The sequence below is a fragment of the Chlorocebus sabaeus genome, chromosome 26 (assembly GCF_047675955.1).
Source record: "Chlorocebus sabaeus isolate Y175 chromosome 26, mChlSab1.0.hap1, whole genome shotgun sequence".
Taxonomy (NCBI): Eukaryota; Metazoa; Chordata; class Mammalia; order Primates; family Cercopithecidae; genus Chlorocebus; species Chlorocebus sabaeus.
Window position 1 is genome coordinate 11,834,333 of NC_132929.1, and position 14,508 is coordinate 11,848,840.

Sequence of the window (14,508 nt, forward strand, 5' to 3'; positions counted from 1 at the left end):
AAAATAGCTAAGACAAACACTTGCCTCTACGACTTTAACATCAAAACAGATGTTTATATTTTTAATCTCTCAGCTACAACTTTCTACAGTACAGTTTTTCTCAATCATATTTCAGATGTGTCCTGTATTAATTTATGTGAAGCTCTGTTAAATCTAATTAAAATGTTGCCATATTTCGTATTATGCATTTTGATATAATTTCTTTATATCTAGGCCAGGCATGGTGACTCATGCCTGTAATCTCAGCAACTTGGGAGACCGAGGCAGGAGGATCACCTGAGGCTAGGAGTTTGAATCCAGCCTGGGCAATATAGCAAGACCCTGTCTCTATGAAAAAATCAATCAATAAATAATTTCTTCATTTCTAACAATGCTAACATGTTGTATTGTAAACGTCCATTAATTTGGAGTCTATGGATGGTAGTAGGTTATGATTTGGTTGGAGATTATGTTGAGGCTACTTTTCATTCTCAGTGTTTGTCTTAGTCTGTTTGAGCTGCTCTAACAAAATACCATAAACTGAATGACTTATAAGCAACAGAAGTTTATTTCTTACAGTTGTACAGGCTAGGAAGTCCACGATCAAGACACCAGTGTTACAGGCATTTGAACCAGAGCGACTCCATCTTGAGTGAGGGCTAGGAAAATGAGGCTGGGACTTGCTAGGCTGCACTCCCAGAAAGGTATTTCTAGACTCTATATGTTTATGGTTAAGGAAACAGATTGATAATGTTTACTAAACAGACCCAGACTAGGGAATATCCTAATATCCCCATATCTTGAGAACAAAGGCATTCCTAATTTTGCTTTTAAGGTAATAATATTGATTCTTGCAAAATATAGTAATTAAGAAAATGAATGCTTTATTACAAACCCTTGGAGCAGAGCACATCGCTTCATGATCTTTTTTTATCCTGTATGTAAACGAGTATTATACCTAGGGTGGGCACGTCCTTCCTCATACTTTCGGGATCACCCTGCTCTGTCTATGGAGTAGCTGTACTTTCACCTCTTTACTTTCTTAATAAACTTGTTTTTGCTTTGCACTACAGACTCACCCTGAATTCTTTCTTGTGCAAGATCCAAGAACTCTCTTTTGGGGTCTAGATTGGGACCCCTTTCCTGCAACACTTGCAGATTCCCTGTTTGGTGAGGGTTCAGTCTCTGCTTCATAAATAGTACATTCTAATTGAGTTGTGGTGGAAGGGTAACAAGCTTCTTAGGGCCTCTTCTATAAGGACACTAATTCCAGTCATTAGGGCTCCACCCTCATGACCTAATCACCTCCCAAATTCTCCACCTCTTAATATTGTTGTATTAGGGATTAGGTTTTAACATAGGAATAGGAAGTGGTGGAGGACACAAACAAACCATAACAGTGTTCGTTTTTATCAATGACCTCTTCTGCAGTTGGAAACAGAATGAGAAAGAGAGAAATGTCTCCGCTAATCATAATCCCTAGGTCAAAATCTGCAAGAGTTCCAATTAAGGAATGAGGAAAATGTCTCCGAAGGCAGGAGGGAGGTCAGGTGGTCATGGTTACCCCAAACGTGTTGTTCCTGTTTGTATTTTCCATTTTGAAGGTAGATGGAATGCTCGGCAAAAGATGGAAACTTTTCCTAGTTGAGCTCCAGGCTTTAGAGAAGCTGCTGATAAAAATTACTGGTTTTGATCAATGTTTTGTGAACTACCCTATGACCTCATGACATTTGTTATCACTTTACAAAGCAACCCCAAGTTTACAATGTGCCCCAAATTTTGTCTATATAGGCAAAAATTTGTATTCCACTTTCTTGTAGCACAGGGAATAACTTCCTGCTTCATTAAGCTTTTCCCCTGTCCTGTTTCTCTTTATCATTTGGTAGGGGATGCATGGTCACTCTTAGTCAGTGTCAGGTTTCTCCTGTTCTATGTTAAGTCTTTTCAAACTGCAACTGTAGGTTTAAATGCCTGCTTCCCCACTAAGTTGTGACCTCCCTAAAGACCGAAATTCTCCCATTTACCTTATCCCAGTGCCAAGACCATGCTTGCCACAAAACTGGGTTTTCAGTATGTTAATTTGTTCAAAATTATTTTTTGACATTTCCTGGAAAGGTTCTATTTTCATGTAGCCAACAAAGCTAGTTATTATGAACTTGAATGAACAAATTAGCAAATGATTACGCCTTAATCACTAACATTTGAGATATTCAATGTAAAGGGCTTAATAAATTGCTTAGCAAAAAGCGGATAGCCAAGGCATATAATTTTTAGCAGGAATAGTTAGATCAGTAGGCCTGCGGCTGGGCGTGGTGGCTCATGCCTGTAATCCTAGAACTTTGGGAGGCTGAGGCTGGCAGATTGCCTGAGCTCAGGAGTTCAAGACCAGACTGGGGAACATGGTGAAAACCCCGTCTCTACTAAAATACAAAAAATTAGCTGGGGGTGGCAGCATGTGCTTTTATTCCCATCTACTCAGGAGGCTGAGGCAGGAAAATTGCTTGAATCTGGGAGGTGGAGGTTGCAGTGAACTGAGATCACCCCATTGCACTCCAGCCAGGGCGACAGAGCAAGACTCCGTCTCCAAAAAAAAGGAACAGTAGGCCTGCATGCCAAACCCCGCAGGAGTATGCAGTAGAGAGGACCATACAATTCACTTTGCCTGGGGAAGTCAGATTTGTGTCTTAAAGTTTGACTGGCAGTTCATCCAACAAACCTGAAAGGAAATCCCAGGCTTGGGAGACAGCATGTGCAAAGACATGGATGTAGGAAGGTGTAAAGCTTTCAGGAGGGTTAGTATATGTTGTGGAGAGAGAGAGAGAGAAGGTGAGACTGAAAAGGATGGAGAGACCAAACTCTGAAGGTTCTTCTATGCTGATAAGAAGTTGAGATATTATTTATATTATTTTCCTATAAGCCAGAGGTTGTAAGCCTGGATGCACATGTGACTTACTTGTCTTTGTTCAGTAACTGATTACACTCATCTTTTTCTAGACCCAGAGAGTTTATTTTCATATGACTCATCTGCCTAGTATCCTCATTTCTTTAAAGATGAACTTGTTAGAATAATGATGATAAAAGTCATTTCCATTTGCATAGTACTTTATACCTTTCAGAACAAATAGTTTTCAAGGAAAACATCAGTAATTTATTTTGATCCTCACAACAACTTTGTGAAATTGATAGGGAAGGTGTTATAATCACAAAGGAAAAATACAGAGAAGTTATTATCTTTTGATTCTATATAGCAAGCAAGTGTACTAAAAAGTGACCATCTCCTGCCTCATTGTTCACTCATATTACCTACTTAACATGGAATTATAATGCAAACAACATAAATAATATTTGGTCATCTTAGCAGTAGGCCTAACAATTCCTTGAGGTGGGAAGCCCATATTTGTTGGAACATTTCCATGAGGAGCTCCTTGAAATGAGCATGAGACCCGTACAGAGCATGCTAAAGACACAGTAAGAAGCTTCTAAATGGTTTCGAAGAGTTGCAGTAGGGTCCGATTTTGTCATAGCTTTGGTTTGAATGAATACAAGGTATGCAATTTGGGGACAGAGTTTTGACCTTAATGACTTTCTTTACTAGAGGGGAGAGGCATTTGAGGTTGGAAATCATGATGTCCAGGAAGAGAAGAAAAAGAGCCCACAGAACTAGAACACATGGGGAGAAGAAACTGTTTCACCTCATGCCAAAAAAAAGACTAAGAACAAGAGCTATGCCTGAGGTTGATAACTAGAATGTGTGATGCTATCTCTCTTGCATCTCCCTAAATCATCTTCACTTTCATATACTGCTCACTAATAATTGTGTGTGGAAGCAAAACGAGAATGGAAAGATATCTGGTATTTGTGTAACCTGGCCTAGTCTTACCGATTAAGACAATTTACATACAGTATAAAGCCTATGGATTTTGAAACCAGACAAACATACGAGCTGTGTAACAGAACACTTCTGTTTCCTAAAATAGGATGATACCTAACACATGGGATCCTTTCAAAGTTTAAAGTAGTAATAAAATATCTATAGAACCTAGACTGACATCGGGACTCTGTAACACACAATTGCTGTGTGTTAGCACACAATAAACTGTGGATATGATTATTCATGCAGTTAAGCTCATCTGCATTGATGGATCATAGAAACTCACACATAGATGTCAAGAGTCCCTTGGACCTAGAAGCCACAGCACATACGATCTTTAAGCAAAATGAAGCAGTCTGGGTCCGGTGAGACGTTTTTATGCCATTATCTCCTTCTACCTCCTTCAATCTTTATACTTGTCCCACTGTCATGTTTTCAGACAAGGATGAAAATCTCATTCACACTTGTAAGGTACAAGTATAAGGTACAAAGTTATAAGGATACATGAATCAAAGACTTTTTCCCAAGGGATTGAAAAAACACTTTTATAGGTGATAAAATGAATCTCTAGTAGTGGAATTTCAGGCATCAAAAGCTGGGGCAGTGGGGTTTACAGGGAAGCTCCTCAAGCCATTAAAATCATATCAAGTAGGTAGTCCATTTTCCTACCTGAGCATCAGATATGCATTAGTTCCATTGCTAAGATCACATGCAGACAGGGACTCAGAGTCCTATAATCTAGCAGTCTTCACAAGGGATCCATGTACTTGGGCTGTATGCCATTCTAAGGTCTTTGTGGAAGCAATAGTTGTAACGAAATCAATTTGCTGGTTTCCAACATCCACATGAACTTTTGTCTGGTAATAGGCCTGTGGCTGAGACACAGTGCTCGTTCTCCTCTTCTGCCTCCTCTTTAATAATTGTCCTCCTCCTCCTGCTTTTCAAAAGAAAGCTTCCCCATTCACTTGTCTGGCCCTATGGTGTAAAAAACTCCAGCATGCCAAAAGAAGGAATAATGTTTGATATTGTTATCTGTTATACCACTTTGTAATCAAAGCACCGTAAATTTTAAGGCCATTCTCTTTCTTAAGCATATATCTGTTAAGAAGGACGAGTGGGATTCTTATAAGAATCTTGCCCTTTTCCTCTGCTAAATATCATCAAGCAATGAATGGTTCCCACTGAAGAGCCCCTTGAAAGCAAAGCAAAGAGAGAGCCTGCAGAAATAGGGAGGGTCAGGTAGCCTAATTTCTTCAAGGTGACAAATTTAAGGCAAATCTCCATGACTGATCTGTTTTTATAACTAGCTACCTACTTACTACTGACTTATCTACATAATGTATCCTAGAACTAGAATTCATAAGTAAGATGCTGTCACAGGGGTATGTAATCACATATTTGTGAACTGAAAAATAACATCAGACTTTTTTATATCAAAAATTTAGTTTGATTTGATTGACTGGTTTTAGACAATGAAAACCGACATTACCATGTAGGTTAAATGGTGAATATTTTCCCAAAATGGAATGAACTGAATTTTCAGCTCCAAATTTTGGCAAAATCTATTCAAATTAGAAAGGATTTTTATTTAAAAATACATTCACAGGTGTGTTGAAACTAATAATATTTTTATTTTTCCAACCTTCTTTTGAGTGAATCAGGGCTAAATAAAATGCTTCAAAATGAATGAGTAGCAAGAACAATGAATGGCTCTCTGATAGGTCTTGGTAAAGCCTACTTGGTATACTTCCCAGAAATTGAGGCCATGAATGGGTGACAATGACTTTTGCAAGACAGGTTGTATATATTTCTTTTCTTTTGGTAAAACTGAAGGAGTATCTATTCAAGTTGTTAGATGTAGAACACTAAAAATAATCTTTGATGATATATTAGGGTGTGATATTTTGGCATATAACTCATAGGACTACCAAGAATTGAGATGGCAAGCTGTTAGGAAACCTTAATTTCCATCTCTCTGTATGAACAAAATTTTTCAGTTCTAATAATGATAAATGAGAAAATAAATATAATTGATATGGAACTGTTTAATTCTGGCAATAAAGTTCATCTGTAAACACACAAATCAATTAAAAATGAAGCCAGACACATCCATGTCATTAAGAAATACATGTCCAATGAAATAATGAAATTGATTGTACATAATTTTTGTTATTGAGGTTAATAACTTATTTCTGCTGTTTTCATAATTTGTTTACCAATAAAATTAATAATGGTAACCAAGTCCAAAGTATTTTTACTGTAGAGCCTAATACCAAATAAAAATAAATAAGATTTTAATTTATACACATTGTTAATACAGAGAAGTAACATGGTAATCAATAAAAGACCTTTAAGGATGATAGCGTCTGTATTAAAATAAAATTTAGTAGAACCATTGGAATAAACATACAATTTGAGGATAAAAGGGAAAGCTGTAACAGTCTCAATTATTAAAGATAATCTCTTTTATGTGTTTTTCAAGTAGGTTGTGGTAAACTGAAATCCCAATAAGTTTAGAAAATCTGTTTTTCAAATATCAATAGTCACAGCAAGTCTGAAATTATATAATTGAACTCACGAAGGAACATTTTATCTAACTTAAAAGTAGATTTTCATAATTATTTCAGGGATTAGGAGAACAAAAAGGTTGAAAATTTAAATAATGGGGAATAAACAGTTGTAAACTTTGAGTCGTCTTCCTCTGTCCATTAAGTGAGGTTTTCTAGCTTTGGTCAGCTCTGCACCTAACTGTGCTTGTAAAAGCATCTGCCACGCACCTCCTGCTATGAGAATGTGCAATAAAAATGCACCTGGATAGCTATATACTAGCACATTCTAAAAGGCACTGAAGTTGGACTAAAACCAAAATGCCTCCTGATGCAATTATTTTACATTAAGATACAAATATTGCTAACATAGAAGCTCAGTTCCCAAATGTTCATTGTTTAGAAAAAAAATACACATTGAGCTCTAATAAAAAATGCTTCCCTCCCTAGTTCTTTTATCATTCTTTTCCAGCGGAATCCAATGAACATGATTAATATAAAATTTAGTGGGGATTTGGCCACAGTCCAAATATACACTAAGCAGGGAAACCAGGGACATGATACTGTGCTGACTCCACAGAAATCCCCTTTGCTCCTATTAAGAAGAGTTGAATAAGGAGTTAAGGATGAGCAGCTAAATTTTTTCCAGATGTATTAGGAAATAACATGTTCATGAATACAAACACACCTGGAAGTGGTCACCTATAAAGGTTTTAAAGACTACATTTATGTGCAACATTGACTGAAGGCAGACTAATGAATCAGATGACTATGATTGTTGGCATTCTTCAAAAGTCATCATAGCCAACGGTTTGAGGTTCACAATGTGCTGTCTAAGTGCTTTTCAAACACAGTTCTGAATACATTCCCCACATTAACTAAGGTGAGCCTCACAACAAATCCATCCATTAGACTAACATCACCCCCAGTTTACAGATGGGGAATCCAAGGCACAGAGGAGTTAAGTACTCTTCCAAAAGTCACTCAGCCATGAAGTGGCAGAGCTGGGGGTTGAATTCAGTCACTTTGGTTCTAGAGCCTTGAACTTAACCCCCGCATTACACATTCCTCTATGGAAACTTTGCTGCTGTAGACAAATTTATACTTCTTGAAGGTGGATTTTTAAAAATATGGCAAGGGCAGATGGAGGAGGGGGTTTGGGATAGTTCGGCCCTCTGCCTAGAATTAAACATTCGCTAATTTTCTTTTGCTCTCTCCTGTTTCTAAGTAAATTGCTCTACACACTTATTTTATTATCATTATTTCTATCTGACATGCTGTGCAAGAACATCATGATTTAAAATATCTTAATAACAACCCAAAGAAAGGGACTTAAAAGTAATGTTCAGAGAGAAAACAGATGGCCAGCAAGTGCAAATACTGAATTCTTATATTTTTATAAAGGGAGTAGATGTGGTTGGTAAAAGGTTATGCTAATAAGCAAAATGTTCTTGTATTGTTATGAGCTTATTATTTAAAAATCATTCTGAGATTTTTAAAGTGTTAAAATAGTAACCAAAGTAGATACTGGCAAACTAAACTCCAATTCTTTCTGAAGAAAATAATCTGATTTAAGCAGATTCTTGAGAATCAGTTAAAAACTCAAAGATTCAATGTCGGGATCTACAGGATGAAACAAGTTCTATTCATTTAAGGTAGATGCTCTTAGGTTATATGTGAAGATATCAACACACTGTGTAAACCTGGACCCCACACTGGAGCTATTTTTAAATCCTTAACTTCCTGGGGAAAAGCTCAGTAAATAGGGCCAGGAAACTTGAATCCAGGATCCAAACACTTACGGCCTCTCTTGGACACCTTTGAACTCTGTCTTGCAGTATTCCCAAGTCTGTGACTGCTGGCTGGAGTCTCCACTTCACAGAAGGTCATGTCCTAGTTCCAGCGCCCCACTGTCCTTTGCTTCACCCTTTTCTGAATGACAACGGTTTCCTTCCGTTTTGGCTGTGGAAATAGTGCTTTGGGATTTTAAAAAAAGATAAGCAATCTCTAAAATCCCCTACACAATTCTACCAGCAGGATTTATTCCTATTCCTGGTCTGGCCTTGTTGGTGTTATCCTCCTAATCCAGCTGTGCTGATGTATTGTACTGGCTGCCTGCCACACGCAAAAGCCTACCTCGGGACATCCTGCTGGAGGCAAAAGGCCAATCCGGCCTGTTTCTCAGTAGTTGGATTGACAAGCTGATACCCCAAGGACAATGATAATAGTGTATGTGTATATATTTAGAAACACACATACTCTACACATGTGCTTATGTTGTGTGCACGTATATACATACACACACGTCTGTGCCATGTATGCTGTCAGCTCCATCTGCGTGTGTGTATACATACATATACACGTGCTCAGATTCCAGATGTGCTATAATCTTCCTTTTTTAGTCTAATATGAAATTCATCTGCCTCCAGCTTGCTTTCTGTCCCTCTCAGTCTAAAAAGATGTTGTTCATTCTTCAGTGTACTCTCAGCACTACTCTGCCCTTCTTTATTACGTTGACATGTTTTCACTTCGAGAATCCTTAAAGTACTAACACACCTTCTAATATGCAAGTGGCAAGCATAGTAATGTTAAACATTATGCTTTGTGTTTCTTGGTTACCTATTCACACATCATTTTACTTTTATAAGCAAGTAGAGGAAATACCAATCCAAATAGATATCAACATAAACCTTAAACTTCCAGACCTTGAGGTTTAGCATGGATTTGCCTCTACTCTATAAATCACTGTCCTAGATTCTACTAAATCTAGCTAAGCAAGCTATATCAATATTTTGTCTGACAACACAGACACAGTTTGGAAACAAGTGAAGGAAAAAAAAGGTTACAAGTCCTGGAGATTCTTGGACGTTTCTCTAAATCTCCTATGCAATTAGAGAAAGCAAATTTGGATGGATTTTAACAGATTAAAAAGAGAATTGTAATGAAGCCAGGATTTCCTCTTGAAGAATTTTTATTCAAAAAGTGTCTGGGATAACTGTGCACGAAGACAGCAATGTGTGCTTTAAATGAAAAAAAAAAAAAATAGTTAAAGCAAAGGTTAGGGCCAGAAAATGGAGTAATATCTAAAATAGATCTTTTTTTGATAAAGAGAAGATTATTTAAAGGCATAAATAGGTACTGTAAATATTTTAAATATCAAAATAAGTCAATTAAATAACCTTAAACATGTTATCTGTTCCAAGAAATCTGTGCAGTCCAACATGTAGGCTTTCCTCTTTATTGTCTTATTTTAGTGCTTTAAATTTCCCAACTGTTTCTATTTGAGACTGTAATCTGATAATGAGTCCTTTTGTTCTGGATCTTTTCATGTAGAAAACATGTACAACAGAAATTTGGCTCCACTAAGGCACCATGTTTGAATCTCATCCGTGTGCCATTTTTCATTTCAGTGACAAAATGATACAGGTTATTATGAACGGAATTTCATTCAAATTGCATTTAAGGTCATTGTGCACAAAATAGTTCTTAGTTTGAGACAGAGTCAATAAGAAATTCTATTTTAGCAAGGAAAACTGAAAGTAATTTGAGGACAATTAAAAATGAACGTACAAATAAGCCCCTATTTTTGAGTACAATAGAAGCACAGAATACAGGAATGATCAAAAGAGTGAGTTGGGGGAACTTGGAGAATGTTAGATTTTGATGTTCGCATTATATCCTAGTGATCTCCATTCTCTGCTATGGTAATTGTCTGTAAAATAGGAAGGCCTCTCATTTGATTTTATACAGTGAACTAAAATTCACACTTCCAATGCCAATTCAGAGGTTATCTTCTCTGAAATGCCTTTCTGACCCTCCAGTGGAGAAAATCATTCCCTCCTTGGTGCTATTTCTGTGCTTGATGCATGCATCCATATTTGCACTAATCGGTTAGTCGTCGTTTTTGCTGCTTACATGTTGTTTTACTCTTCTTAACTGTGAACACTTTGAGGGTAGAAACTATCTGAGTGCAGAACCCTGTACTGTGTCTTACTCAAAATAAATGTTTTATGACTTGGTGAGTGATGAATGGCTGGTTGATAGGTAACAATATTAAACAGAATGCTTGACACTAAAAGTGAGAATACTGTGTTAAGACATTTCATATCAACTCTTCCACTATGGCTTCACTTAATTCCCCTTTCCCGTCAAGTGGCATTAGGAATAATTCTGAAAAACATTTCTTTAAAAAGTTTCTTTTTCCCTGCAAGTGGAATTAAGAATAAGGAAGGTTTCTGAATGACATTTTTAATGTTTTTTAAAAAATATGTCACATAAGGTATTACTAAATAGTTGAAAGGATTTCATCCTCTTGCAAGTAAATCTCTGCTATGAGATAGGGACCCACCTGGGAATGTTAATGGCCAGGTGAGAACTCTCCAGGATCTGCTGAATAAAGAACTTTGATGAGCTGAATAGATGCTGTGAAATCTAAACTATATCAGTGATGTTTAGAATATATCAAGTCTGAAATATATCAAGTTTTCCCTAACCCAAATTAATAGTTTATTCGTGACATCTGCCATAGCCAAAAACTTCTAGATGATCTCTAATCAAAACTGGCCAAAAAAAAAAATCACTAATTTAGGGTCTGATTTTTGAAGTGGTATATAGAGTTTTAACAGGGTTAAATAAACTGATTTTGACATTTTTCTTCCCAAGAGACTAGAGTTTTTGAGAGTATTTACAATATCCATGTATATATATTTAAAATACAGTTTATAAAATATTCCTCTCCAATACCCTTGTATATTTGCTGCAATTTGGAAAAATATTGTGAGCCTTTGACTTGTGGTGTTCTGGAATTTCACTACTATTGCAATTGCCATTGATCAAAACAAATATTTCACTCCTATTTATCAAAGAACTGCATTTCACCCAATGTTGTACAGGAGTTCGCTGAACAATTTACTAGAAATGAAGTCTTCCTTCCAACAAAACACTCCATTATAGGACATTTGATCTTCTGCTATGGTTGGCCACCTTACAGCTACAAGAAATTAATCTGTGATGGAATATTTTGAAATTGTTTCCAAATAGAAAAAAAATTTACAAAAAAATTGAGAATTTACTTTATTAGGTTCTCAACACTGCCTGCCAGCTCCATCTTCTTTTTTCTTTACAACTATCTCAAGTTTCCACTACTTTCCTCAGGCCTATACTCCACAACCTCTTTGCAAAAAATATGTGAAAAAATCCTGCCAAATTTACAGACATCCTGTTCCTTTCACCTCTTTTAACTTGATGTAAGAAGACTGCATCCTCTTACTCAAGGCACAGATGGCTAACTACCCTGCACATTCCAAGCCTAGCCCTACCCTCCTCCTTAGTTCCCTCAAAGGCTCCTATCAGAGTCCAGATTGGATTTATCTCCAGCTTCAACCTCTTCACCATATTGATGTCTTCTCGTCGTTCAAGTATTAAAAATCTATCTACTGCACACCACTCCACTATCTTCACAGTTAATGTATTTGAAAGGATAGTGTCTATCACTGCTCATACCCTACCGCCTAATTTTTCCTGAAACACATTACACTATGATTTCTCATACCAGTAATCAAAACAAAAAACAAAAACAAAAATCACTGCCCTGCCACCCTGATAAATACAATGGAGACTTTTCAATTATCCTATCTGATTGTAATTGAATTAGACAAAATTAATCACTCAGTTCTTCCTGAAGACTGTACTCCCATTGGCTTTCATGGCCATGTTGCCACTTTTGCTCAGCTTTTCTCAGCTTTTCTCCCACATTTCCAGTTACTTCTCCATGTGTCTTGTGAACTACTTCTCTGTTCACCTTTTACAGGCTGCTCCATCCGTGTTTATTTCTTCTTTTCTTCTCACTCTACAAGTCATTCTTCAATGAACAGATCCATTTCAGTGGCTTAGTGAACCAGCTGATTCCACAAATATATTTGCTGAACGCTCTCTATGTGTTAATGAACTCTATATATGCAACTTTATTCCTGACCTCTTTTCTGATCTCTAATCCATATTCATATCATAGTCAGCCTATTTCATAACATCATAAGAAGGACCCACAGGCACCTCAAGTTGGTGAGCTCTTGATAAATGTAGGCAGAGAATAAAGAACCAATGACTGACTAGTGAAAAATCAGTAAATTTCTCCTAATTCTGCCCAGAAATTTCAGAAACAAGTGCTTTTTTCTGAAAACTCAGAATCAAAAGAGAATCCATACATCTGAAAAAGAGAAAGGCAAAGTATATATGTAAATGTTTAGTTGTGATTAAGCAAGCACTCAAATGAACACTTAATATGCATATTCCACAGCCTGTCAGTTTCCTATGCCATCTCTTGCTAGTTATGTGATCATGTATAAAGGTCTTCATTTATTTATTCAACAGTTTGTGTTGAATGTTTATTATATGCTTGGCATTGTTTTAATGCTGGCGGATGCATTATTGAACAAAATCAACAAAATTCCCATTATCATACTCAACTTCAGTTGCTTATTTGTAAAAAATAAATAATATCTACCTCATAGAGTTTCATGAATATAAAATGAGAACTAGTATGTGAGGTTCACCTAACACAATGATGGTAATTAAGCAGGTTCACAGTAAATGGTATCTTGATTACTACAAGATTTCACCTATGGAATTTTAATAACTTTGACCTTAGATAAAAAAGAATCCTAACGTCACCAGGTTTTTAAGAGCTTCAGAATGGAATACCAAATATCAGGCTTTTGGGGGCAGCTGGTTGGATGGACACACTGAAGTGAGTGGAGGGAGAAATATCACTGGATTTTGGTGGTTATTTAAGAAACTCAAGCCGCCTTCTCTTTACTTTCTATTTCTAGCCTAGAATTTCAAGTAATAGTTATAATGCCTTCTACTTATTATTCATATTTGATATGTCTTACTGGTTTTTTTAGATTGCCTTTCATACATGATAGAACCTATAAGGAATTAGTACTCTTACTTATTATTACTATTTTATATGAGAGAAAATCAGGTTCAAAGAGGTTGATCAATGAATGAATGCCACATTTAATCCATGCAGGGGTAGGACTGTAGTCTGGCTGCTCTACCTCTGGGCCTGTGTTTTTCTATGATTCTCACACATCTCTCACACATCTTTATTTTGGTTTAAGGGCCCAGTTCTGATACATTCTGTTGTTGATTGCTTTATGGCATGTGTGTACTAATGGGCCACAACCAGGAGGTCAAGGTTCAGGCAGGCCAAGGCCTAGTGTGCTCGCTTACCTCTGGTCTAATCTGTTTCCAAGCCCTCCTGATAAGCCAATCTGGGATTGTTCCATTTGCTTGAATGTTCTATTACAGCCTTCTGAATCTTGTGCCCTAATGGCTCGGATTGACTAGGTCATGGGAGTTCTAGGAAAGTGCCCTTCGCCTTTTAACTTATGGCCAGTTTCAACCTTTTCAATGATAGTAAGCACCATCCAAGAGACTGATTCAGGGTTACGATGTTGGACTCTGTTCTGGGTGAGGGCTGGTACAATAGCCGAACCCCTAGCTCCAAGCAGGGTTCTAAGACCTCACTTCCTTGAAATTCTCCAGGGAATGTTTCTCCAGGGTCCCTGCTTTCTGAACTCTTGATATCCATGAACTTTGACTCCACTAGGCCTTGACCTACGTGAACCTTGGTGTCCTGAACCTACTTCCTCACTATCATATACCAGCGTGCACAGCTTAACCCCTTCGTTCCTAATCCATCACTCACTGCAAACAGGGGTCACAAATCTGACAGCTGAAACATCTCCCTCAGAGTTTTGATTCTTTCATGGTTTAGAAATTTTTGTTAAGGTGTAATTTCTTTTGTATGCTGCCAAACTTTTTGTGAAAATTAAAAATAAAGTAAATATTTCCAAAACTGTATATGGTGACTTGAGAAATGATGTATTAAAAAGGACAAACCAAATTAACACATTTATTTTTATAAGGTAAGTTATACATGTTAGATATGCATTTTCAACATTTATGGTAACTAAAGTAGAATATTATAACTGCTAGCATTTTCCTTTGAGAAATCTCATAGACATTATCTATGAGACTGAAGTTCATAAGGCATTTATTGACAAAAGGCTCCATTAGTAGTCCCTTTTGTGTAAATTTAATAAATAG